This window comes from Halichoerus grypus, chromosome 14 (genome assembly GCF_964656455.1).
Source record: "Halichoerus grypus chromosome 14, mHalGry1.hap1.1, whole genome shotgun sequence".
NCBI classification, from domain to species: Eukaryota; Metazoa; Chordata; class Mammalia; order Carnivora; family Phocidae; genus Halichoerus; species Halichoerus grypus.
Window position 1 is genome coordinate 40,312,547 of NC_135725.1, and position 12,123 is coordinate 40,324,669.

Sequence of the window (12,123 nt, forward strand, 5' to 3'; positions counted from 1 at the left end):
CGCGCACACTCACGCGCGACCGAGAAACTTAATCCCGCCCGGCCGGCGGCGGCCCGACGCCAGCCTCGCGCTCCGCCGCGCCCCCTCCCCCCGCGCGCGCCGCACTTGCGCCGACCGGGGCCGCCGAGGAGGAGGCGGCGGCGGCGGCGGCGCCGGGGCCGGGGCTGCCGGGGCTGCGTGACGCCTGCGGCCGGCGGGGCGGCGGGCGCGCCTCGGCCAATCAGGGGGCGCGGCCCAGCCCGCGGGTCCTGGGTTTTAAACTAGCTCCGCGCCCGCTGGGCCTGGGGTGCGGGACTTGGGTTCTGTGAGGTTGCCTTGGGGGAATACAGGGCGCCCCGTTAAGTGCGAATGTCCAATAACGAGGAATAATTATTTTGGCCAGGTATGGCCCGTGCAATGTTTGGGACATACTTACGCTGAAAAATTGTTCATTGTTTATCTGAAATTCGAATTTAACCTGGGGGTCTGTATTTTTCCTTTCTAAATCTGGCAACCTGTGGGAACTGGTAGCCGCTATTTCCAGTTTTGAGGACTTAATTTTTTTCTTTTTTTTCATTATGTGGACTGCCTTGTGGATGCCTTCTGTACAGGTAACTTATTTAAGTGGTATGGGAAGGTGATGAGAAGCGCTTTAATGAGGAGGCATGGGGAGTGGGGGCTTAATAATCTCACATTCTAAGTAACTTTTAGAACATTAGTGTGCTTCTCAGACATATCCAATTAAAAGACGGAAACAATAAACGTGAAAGAAGGGTTCAGAATTGCATGGTGCCAGGAGAAACATATTCATTTCTATTTTGTGCCATTTAAGATTGTGTTTCTGATACCCTCAATTCCTGAGTCCCAGGAATCTTTTCTGCGGAAGAAAATTGCTTCCTCTCACAGTACATACGTCTAATATTAGGGTATACATCAAAGGATACTCAGAAGTCCAATTTAAAATATTTACAAGAATTTCTTTTAATATCCTGAATTAAAAGTTCTGATTTCTTTGGCAGACTTGTAAAATTTTTTGTCTACTAAAAAAAAGTGTATTTCTCCAATATTCACCAAATATTTAAGGGGAAATACAGTTTTTAAAACATACGAGGCTCCAGAGGGAAGCTGATTTGAGCTATTAAATGGATATTTTCAGAAAGCTTCAAAATAGATCAGTTGTCTGCAAATGACTGGGAGTAAAATGAGCTAAAGTGCCCTGGGTGGAGAGAGTGTCCTCAGTCTAAGACCCATTGTGCTTTCTCAAACATAGGCATCAGTGTAGTTTTGCCTACTGGGGAAATAAAAGCACTCACTCGATTTCTTTACCATCTGTGGATATTCATCTCCTCTGGGTCCTTTGAAAATGAAAGTGAAGTTAGGATGAAGGGAAAACTCATCCCTTGTATCTTCAACACATCTCTGTCTTGTGTAACCTCTCAATCAGCACTCTCAACTCTCCCCATTGAGAGAGAGAGAGACAGAGAGACGGAGGAAGGCAAGCAGGCAATAACATTACTCCCCAGCCCATCTCTCCCCAGTTACATTTTCTCCTCTTTTCTTCACATTTAAATTTCTTGACATCAACCACCTGCATCTTGGGTTCCTGCCCCATCACTGCACTGAAAGGGCTTTTGCTAGACACCAATAATCTCCCCTTAACTAAATCCAATGGAATTGTTTCTCTCCCTATATTCTCTGTCCTCTCAGATGCATTCGTAACTATTGAACACTCCCTTGAAGTGTTGCCCCCCACCCCATAATTCCATATAATCACACCCTCAGTTTTGCTCCTTCTTCTTATTGAGCGGCCAGTGTGTGGGACCTGAAGCTTACACGATTTGGGGCTCTGATTTAAGAAAAGAAAAAGATATCTTTCTTTTGAAAACTTTACAGAAATATGTGACCATGTAAACACATTGCTAGGGCTCCTCCCAGGCAAAAGAAAGACCCAGAATCTTTTTTTTTTTTTTAAGTTTTGTTTATTTAAGTAATCTCTACACCCCACGTGGGGCTCAAATTCACAACCCTGAGATCGAGATCCACATGCTCTTCCAACTAAGCCAGCCAGGCATCCCTGACAAATACCCAGAATCTTAAGCTTCACTAGCTTCAAGACAGATCTGCCCCTGACATCAGGCCACTCTTCAATCTCCTTTGCCAACTAACCTCCACTCCCTACCCTTTAAATGATGGAGCTCCTCAAGTAATGTCCATGGTAGGGCCATACACTGAGACACGGAACTGTGAAAGATGACCAGGCTTGAGCAGAAAGATCATGGTTCCGTTTTGGATAACCTAGGTTTGAGTCAGGCAAACAAGGAAGTCAAATAAACACTCAGATATATAGAGAAATCTAGATTAAAGATAAAATTTTAGGTATCTTTACCCAATCCATGATTAGCTGGAGGGGAAAATGAACTTACTTAAGGAGGGCCAGTAACTCAGATTACTCCATGATTTCCAAAAATTAGTAAAAAACGATTGTGCTACATTCTCATTGTACTCTAAACTATTGCTTCATAGTATTCGTCCTACCTTGTAATTATATAGTTAGTTTTATAATGACTTATGCAGTGGTTCTCTGCCCCTTAAGACCACAAACTCCAGGAGAGCAGGGACCAAGTCACAGTCTCATCTCCAGAGCCTAGCAAAATGTTTCATAACTAGTTCGTCTTCAAATGGAATGGGACAAATATGACTGCAAGAATGAACAATTCATCAATAGAACTTTTGTGTTCTTGCCATAGACTCATCTCAAAGCATCCCTTGTTACTTAGAAATTCCAAAGGATTCCTCTTTGAATAGCAAAGCATTTCCATTTGTCATTTTCCAAATCTGGTCATTCTCAAATGCAAAGGAAGTAAGTGCATGAAATGCTAGCTGCTAGGAAAGCACGGGAGGAGAACAATTCCGTAACTAGCTACTACAGGTGTTCTGAGGGTCTTAAAAGGTAAAATGGTGTCTGTTCCATTGAATTATAGAAAAGCCCGTAACACTGAATGAGAGGCAAGTTTAAGGAATTTAATTCTCTGATTTAATGCAAGTGTATAAATGAGATTAAAACAAACGATTCTACCTTGTTTAAAAAGACACTATTGTTCTGATTTCATTTAGCAAAGCAAATCCTACATGCCCACTTTATTTTTTTTTTTAAGATTTTATTTATTTATTGGACAAAGAGAGCACAGGCAAGGGCAACGGCAGGCGGAGGGAGTTGATGCAGGGCTTGATGGGGGGCTCGGTTTGGGCTTGATGTAGGCTCGATCCCAGGACCCTGGGATCATGATCTGCGCCAAAGGCAGCCGCTCAACTGACTGAACCACCAGGCACCCCCTACATGCCCACTTTAAAGAGTAGGGTTATCCGAGGACAAAAATGCATCTTGTTTAGGTTAGTTCTTCCACAAAATTATCTCACACTTGGGGATGATTTCATCTGGGAGCTTCCCCTTTTGAGGTTAACCCTTATAGTTTATTGCTCTATTCTCTTCTGCTTATTCTAAGCCAGAGGGCCCAAGCTTTTCTAGAAGTAACAAGACAGTATGGTGTATTCCTCTTGTTTAAGAACAAATTCAAGAGGTTTAAATAAAATCTTACTAAGAAAGCCAAAATAGAAAGATAAAATAGAGCTGACCTTCTCTATGGGGTAGATTGAAATTCACCCCAAACCCACAGATTAAGAATTCTTTCTCTTTAGTGTTGGTCATGGCCTCTGGGATCTGAAGATGAAGGAATTAGGAACGTTGTGTGCGTCCCAGGTATATCCTCAGTGAGGCATTCTCTACAGCTATTTGTTTTTCTCAATTCTGAGTAATGTTCAGACCATGTTTGCAAGGAAAAAGATTTGGGGGACTTCCAGGATTGTTTTAAACTATTTTGTATTAAATTCAACAAGTACAAACATAAATACATAATATTATTTTCCATTTGTTGTTCCTCCTCTGTAGCTCTAAAACTGGTGAAAGGCCCAAGTTGTCTGCTCAAAAATCTTTAATGTCTGTTAGAAAGCTAAATCGTAGAAATTCAATTTTTGATCCATGGGGATACAGAGGAAGGACTCTTTAAGTTGCCTTTCAAGCACACAGTCTCTGTTCTGCCTTCCTAACAGTGGATAGCCTAGGTATGGAAGAGGGGCAGTCCCTTACTGGTCGGTATACCTGCAGGGCTCCAGGGTCAAAGCTTCATATAAACCGAATCCTTTCCCAAGGACTAAGTGACTCTGGGGGAATTCTAATTGTGGGACAATGGACTTTCCAGACCTTAAGTAGCTCTGACTCTTATTAATGTTTCATTTAAGTGCAAAGTAGGTGGCATGTTTGCATCTCCCTCTACCTAAGGGTTATCAGCTATGTAACAAATACCCATTTCTAATTTATTACACTTTGCAGAACGATTTTTATCCTCTGTCTACTGGCTGACTGATTTTATAGTTTTAATTGGCCTCTAGTTTCTCAAATAAAGGAGAATACTTTTTTTTTTCCCAGTCTGTTTAATGTTAGAAAAAATAGACCATTTGAAACAATCTTTAACTTTTTTTCACCATTGAAAACAAACAAGATTGAAAGGAGAGAATATGGAGAAGAAAGGAAAGAATGTTAGGATAATGAATATATATGTGTCTAGGAGAAAGCCATTAGGAGGAGGGAATGGCTAAGAAAGAATCCCAGGCATGAGAAAAATGCAAAATTATATCTATTTTGAGAACATGTAGAATAATCTGTCTCTCTTTGTGTAACAACTGTTTATAGAAGAATAGAGACAGTGAAACCTACAATGTGTCCAGTTGAGTCTCATCTCTCTGAGGAAGAAAGAAAGGGCACTGGGAGGTCATGACCATCTGACCTTGAGTTAATTTGCTTTTATACCCACAGAATTCTGGTGCAGTGAGGAAATCCTGGGCAAAAAGTTTGGGACTAGGTTATTTTTTGGGTGGAATACATCCAAATACTGTTCCAGAATCTCTGACTGAAGTTCATGTAAGCTAGAATGACATTTTGGAATCTCTCCTACAAAGTAGGACTGTAAGTCAGTTGTTCAAATAAAGGTCAAGAAAAATAAGCAATTAACAAGCAATTAACAATAATGAGAAAATTTGTTCAAGTTGGCTTTTAGGTAACACCCCTCTATGTTCTATAAGAATATAGAAAAGAAACTGAGTTTTTGAGATGACCATTGTGTCACTGGATCACATTTTACCTGAAGCCCACCCCATCTCTTGAATTTCCATTTAGATGAGCCAATAAATCACCTTTAGTTCTTAAAGTAATTTGAATTGGGTTTTCTGTTATTTGCAACTAAAATCATTTAAGCTGATGAAATATACATATTCAGCCATTCACAGTGAACTAGACAGGTACTTTCAAGTGTCAAGGAACACAATAAAATTACCTCAGTTGGAGGGAGTTTGTTAAAAAATAGCTAGGATTATTAGGAAGACAAGAGTTTCCATAGGTGAAACAAATGGAGAAATGTGACATCTTTCCGGTTATACCACAAGCACACAGAGAGAAGTGGAAGGTCAGTTCAGATGATGCAGATCTCAAGACCAGGTTTTCTTAGAGATTTTGCACTTCTACCATAATTATGATTCAGCACAACCAGAATATGAAGGATCACCAGATTTTCAAGGAACCAATTTAAACAATTATTGTTTAACAGTGAGGCAGTGAACAGCTCTGTGTTCTATGCACAGAGGAAGGCTTGTTGATTTATGGGCTTCACTTTTAAGGGAGCAGCATTATATTCAGGAGCCCCTAAATTCCAGAAAAAGAAGTCTTTGCTCAGAACCATTGGATGTATTTAAAGAGGGTATTTTGGGGATGTTTGAGAAATAGACTCCTAGTGACCAGGAGTTCTGTATGGAAATTGCCTGTGTGTATGCGTATGTGTGTGTATGCATGCGTATGTGTGTGTGTGTGTTTATTTGTGTGTGTGCCTGTCAACATGTGTGTACACGGTAGTGGTGATGATGGTGATGTCAGTTTTTTTTAATCCCCATGTTTTGTACCTGAAATTTTATTTTAGCTCTTCCTTATACCTGATATTTCAATGTTCCCAGCTTCTCTTCAGTTTTAGTGAATGGTATAGTCCCCTCCATCGCTGTAATATTTTAGGCCCTAAGGCAGTGCTTCTTGGACTACCTGTGAAGAGTCGGGTTTTTTGTCTTTTGCTTTTAATTTCCAAAGTATCATTGACCAATGCACTTAAAATTAATTACTAATAATTAGATGCCTGAATGTTGGGTTAGTGTTCCATTGTTATAAAGATTTTTAAAGAAACATTTAATTTCTTTGTGGACCAGGCTGTCCACAAAGCAATTTCCCAGGGCCTTGTTACTCCAAGTATGGTCAATAAACCAGAAACATCTGCATCACTTTGGAGCTAGTTAGAAATGCAGAATCTCAGGCATCACCCCAGACTACTAAATCAGAATCTTCATTTTAACTTGATGTCGAGGTGATTTATATACACATTAAAGATCTTAGGGATCTTTTCTATGCTTTCATCTGTTTTTTGTCTTCCAGGAATGTTCTGCTATGTCTTTACCTAGAAAACTTTTTTTTTCTTTCTTTTTTTTGAGCTTCAGACTGCTGGCATCTTTTCCTCATTCATGTCACTGATCAAATGTCCACCTCTGTTGGAGAAGGCTTTTCTGGCTCTCCAGTAAAATTAGTAGCCTCTTCCACATCACATTACCTTGTATTATTTTCCTTATAGTATTTATCGCTATCTAAAATTATTGTTGACCCCTTCCTGCCCCCCCACACACTCAGCCCGGCTAGAATGTAAACTCAATGAGATCAGAGATCTTATCTGTCTCATCCCCTGTCCTTTATCCAGTGGTAGCTCAGTGCCTACTTGGGGGTGCGACTCAAGCACTGTCTACACTCTGCTTCCATTCACTTCATGACTCTGCTTACTCCGGGCCCCTACGACTTCACCGCTTGTGTTTATTGCTTTCTCTGTGTGTCCCTCTGAATTTGCAGCAGAGAGCCCAACCCAAACTGGCTTATAAAATAAAAAGGATGCTGGTTTATATAACTAGAAAGGTTCAGAGTAAATGCAGTGGTCAGGCACAGTTCCCTTACGGCTCTGGCCCTTTTTCTCTCCGATTCTTTCAGCTCGGCCATCTCCATGCATCGGCATCCTGTTCAGGCCGGCAGCTGGATGACCACCACAGTCCCAGCTCTCGCATTCCCATGGAGTGCTCCCCAGAGACCATGCGCTGCCGCTGCTCTCTTTCACAGTAAGAAAACTTCTGTCCCTCAAACCTCCGGCAACTTTCCTCCAACATTCCTTAGACTGAATTGGATCACATGCCCCTTCTAAATATGTATACACATATAGAGTGGTGTAATTACAAACGATAAAATGGGTAGATCTTAAGAGCACCGTTCATTAAGTTTTGACAATTACATACATCCACATAGACACTAACCAAACCAAGATGTAGAATATGTCCATTGCCCTGGAAAGTTGCTTTGTGTCCTTTCCAGTCAATCAGATGAGTAACAGTGCCCTGCTGAGCCCTCGTGGAGTTGGAAGCCAAAAGAACAATCAGGAATACTGAGCCTGTCTTTCTGTAAAATATTGATGTTTTATTCAGCATGTACATTAACTTATAAGAAAAATATTGCATTAAAATATGATTTATGCTAATTACTAGTTGTTGTTGTTTGATGTCCTCCATCTTAAAAAACAAGTGCCATACTCACCTTACTTGTATCTCCCTAGCTGCTGTCCTGCCGTCAAAGAGCCTCTGTTTTTGTCTCTTTGTCTCTGTCTCTTTCTTAATATGATCTCTGCCCGTGATCTCTCCACATGATGGCTTCAATATAGCTGAACTTTTTACATGGTAGCTAAAGGCTCCCAGAGTAGGTACCTAAGAGAAGCCAGCAGGCCAGCTCTATTTCTTACCTGATTTAGCCTTGGAAGTCACCCAGGGCAACTTCTGCCATATTTCATTCACTGTAGCGATCACAAGGAGAGGAAACATAGACTCTGTCTCTTGAAAGAAGGAGTGTCAAAGAATTTGCAGAAGGGGTGCCTGGATGGCTTTCAGTTGGTGAGCGGTTGGCTCTTGATTTTGGCTCAGGTCATGATCTCAGGGTCATGGGATCGAGCCCCGTGTTGGGCTCTACACTCAGTGGGAAGTCTGCTTGAGTATTCTCTCTCTCCTCTCCCTTTGCCCCTCCCCAGCTTGTGCTGTCTCTCTCTTAAATACATAAATCTTAAAAAAAAAAATTTGCAGATGTACTTTTAAACCACCATGGATCCCACTGCTTTTATAGCCATTTTTGGATAATAGTGAATAGTCCTTATTTTTGAGTATTAAAAAATCCTATCCCAACAAAATTTTTAAAAATTCATCTTCCTTTCAATTTCAAGTGTCTCCTCGTTGCCCCCAAGTTTAACTGGATATTGTTGGTTTCATTTACTCCCTCCTCTCCATTCACTCACTCACTGCTTTTTTGGCTCATCCAAGAGTAAGAAGCTGGGGATAAGATGAAAAGGAACAAAAACATCTTTTTACTTGGCTGAATGTTGAAAAGAGTCTTCAAGGGCAGATAACCAAAGGCCAACTCCCTCTTTTAGGGGGTGATTTAGTGAATTATTTGGAGACCCCCTCTACTCTGGTTTCTCAGCCCTCTGTCCATTATGGGGATGGTGTACATTCTGTGACCTTGTAACACTCTCCCTCAACTCCTGCTTTCCTGATACACCCTCACGCAGCCTCTTCCTGCTAGGGTCAACTTATCCAAGCAGGCAGTTCTTTTGGGAATTTTTTTCAAAATGGCAGCAGTCTAGACTCACTACATCCAAGTTGTCTTTATGGACTGCATATCTGTAGATTGTTCTTGGCCCTGCCATCAAGACAATTCTAGACAGCCTTTCATATCCAGACTTTTCTATGGAAGAGTCAAACAGTGTTCTCTATGCTCCCCAAACTCCAGATGACCCAGAACAAGTTTCCCTTAAGACAGTCTTACCATGTTCTATTTTAGTAGCAGCACCAGGCAAGACCTAAGTTTTATAGCTCAGCAAGCATCCAGGCTGGGTGATGAAATGCCTCCTCTCTATCAGTCAAACCAGACTTGGTGAGTGATTCTCTTGAAGCTTCCCTCACTTTTATGGGGAGATGGTGAAGAAGCAAGATTCTGCTACTATGAAGAGTGGTAGGAAAACATAGTACTCTCTCCCAAGTGTGCAATTTTCTCCAAAGGAAGCCTCACTTTGAAGACAATGTTTGAAATCCTACTCTCTTTTAATGTAGCCTGAAAGTGTGCCAGGATCCATGTTGTTTCTTAGTAAGCTGGTAGGCATGTGTCTAGTTTCTCTGTTTAGAATATGTGGAGCAAATATCCCTTGGGTCCTGAGGTTTAGGACTTCATCAAAGCTTCAAGACAACAAAAAATGCCCCAATTGACATCACTAACACTTTTATTAATTTTTTTAACATTTTTTTAAGTCGGCTCTGCATCTGATGTGGGGCTTAAACTCGCCACTCTGAGATCAAGAGTCACATGCTCTACCGACTGAGGACTGAGCCAGCCAGACAACCCAACACTTCTGTTATTGTAGATTAAAGTCATTTATAATAGTGCCTGTTCCTGGATCATGTCCCATCTGTCTCATTTCTTGCATTAATATCACATTGTTTTAATTATTATTGCTTTGTAATAGGTTGTAATAACTGGTGGCCTCTCACTACTATTTTTTTTCCTCAAAATTCTCATAGCTTTTCTTAGCTAATAGAAAAATTACTTAGATTTATGGAAATTAAGAATATTAGAAAATCCAAAGTCAATCCAAATGGAATTTGTAGTTTATTTTTTCTTTTAATAGAATCTAAAGTTATTTGTATTTTTTTTGCAGGTAACAACATTTGCAGATTTTATGGAATCTATATTTTAGAGGCAAATACATAAGAGCAATAAGAGCGGTGGCTTTGAGATGTGTTTCTTTCCATGACATTCCCTTTAAAAATGCAGTCAGTTAGCCAGAGGCTACGTATCAACCTACTTTATGATAAGGTGTCAAGTGAGTGATCAAGTATACAAAAGTGTAGGATTCAAATTATCCATACACTAAATAATTCACCTTTGAAAGGTCTTTCTTTTTGCAAGAGAATTACATATTTAATGAAGGTAGAGATTGTATTTTCTAAAAAAAAAAAAAAAAAAAAAAGCATGAAATTAACAAACATGGTGCATTCTTAGTATCTTAGTTCAGTAACCTGATTGCAAAATTGAAAAGAGGGAAGGTAAGGGGTGCCTGGGTGGTTCAGTAGGTTAAGTGTCTACCTTAAGCCCAGGTCATGATCCCAGAGTCTCAGGATTGAGCTTGGCTTTGGGTGCCCTGCTCAGCCAGGAGTCTGCTTCTCCTTCTGCCCCTGCCCCCACTTGTATGCTCGCTCTTTCTTTCTCTCTCTCTCCCCCCCCCCCAAATAAATAAATAAAATATTTTAAAAGAAAAGGAAAAGGGGAAGGTGAAAAATTTGATAAGAGCACACTAACACATCAGTAATACAATTTCAAGGGAATATTTGAGTTTCTACTTTGGAGGGCTCTGCCGCATCATAATAGTGTCTGAATTTTGGTTCTTTATCTCTGCAATTATATGCCATGGTCTTGAACTATTGAAATAGTTCAATTCTTGAGAAGCTTGCTCTAGTTTACTCAAAAAGTATGGGTTTGTTTATATTTGACAGCAGTTCAATTTTGAGGCTTTTCTCTTTTATCTTATGTTGCAATTATATTCCATGTAACATAAATGATAATATGTGAAAAGTGGGCTTACATGAATAATATTTAGTATAATATTTAGTATATTTAGCATAAGGTAAAATTTATCCAAACTTAAAGTTCTGAGGGAAAAGGGGAAGCCATGAGCCCACCACAGAGAGTTGACTACAGACCTGGGGGTGATATGTACAGCAAAACTGCTCAGGGACTCCATTGACATATCTCCTAATACCCACACATGTTATGTACAAGGACCCTACTGTCAATACTTCCCCATACCACCACTGCTGCAACTGACACCGCAATGAGCACCAGCCTCACAATCACATCCACTACCCCACACCACCAAGGTCAACCCCAGGACCACCCCCACCCCCACAAGCATCCTGCATGACTTCCTGGTTTGGGTAGTGACTGTGTGTCTGGACAATAGCTGAATGGCATTCTGTGCACATACACACACGCAGTGTGAACTGGACATATGCACCTCAAAAATCAAATCCTGGAACATTTCCTTTCCCCTCCTTGAAAACAGAGAAACTAATGAAATTGGCTACAGTTTCTTTTTGCTGAGCTTCTCCAACCTGATTTATTTTTTCCTTTCTTTTCTAGTTATCTCCTTGCGTTTTGACACATTTTGATGTCATGTTTCTTTTCCAGGTCCAACATCTCTGCAGAGTGATATGGATCATAGAAAACCCCCAACTCTGACCCGCCCACCAAAATTACACTTTTGGAATTGTCCTATAGCCATTTTTATCCAACTGACTTCTGCGCTAAATGGCCTGACTTGACCTAGTTCAGATCCAACAAAAATTCACAGAGAATATCTTCTTCCTGAAGCTTTCTCTTCTCTTGGATTTCATGTAATTCTTCTCTCTTGATCATGTCAATCTTTTTTCTATAAAAAAAATGTTGAAAATTTTTAATTATTCTCCACCGGTATTGTTTTTCTTTCTAGAGATCAGTGTCTCCAAAATATTTACACAAAAACAAGCCATTTCCCTATCAAAATGATTGTACTTTGAAATTTTGACTTTTTGGTTGTAGCTCCTTATCAAAGTAAAATTTAAGTTTATACATTTTGTCATCACTTGGATTCCCTGGGAAGTGTGAAGTTTTTGGGGAATGCCCTAGGGATCAACACTTAGGTGAGGGGATCATGAAAGTAGTAGGACTGGGAAAAGGGAGGTGTAGAATGTTACAGCATTGCAGCAAAGCGCTCAGCAGATCCTACAGGAATTCTGGAACTAAGATGGCCCTTTAGAGTTGTCCCACCTTGAAGAAAGTGGTCTGGCCTTTTATAAGTCTATGAAATTTGCCTAACTTTTTAAACATTATTCCCAAAGATTGTTTCAACAACATCATCCTTGCCTATATCTTTGTGGACTTTGCTTAAA

General features: G+C 40.5%; 1 long non-coding RNA gene across 1 annotated transcript; it reads left to right on the forward strand.

Annotated features, from left to right (window-relative positions):
* Nucleotides 1-76: 76 nt before the first annotated feature.
* Nucleotides 77-11,805, forward strand: LOC144380168 (uncharacterized). The gene is made up of 3 exons (XR_013444004.1): nt 77-590; nt 7,100-7,224; nt 11,384-11,805. It is a non-coding gene; the product is annotated as an uncharacterized LOC144380168 (long non-coding RNA).
* The last annotated feature ends 318 nt before the right edge of the window (nt 11,806-12,123 follow it).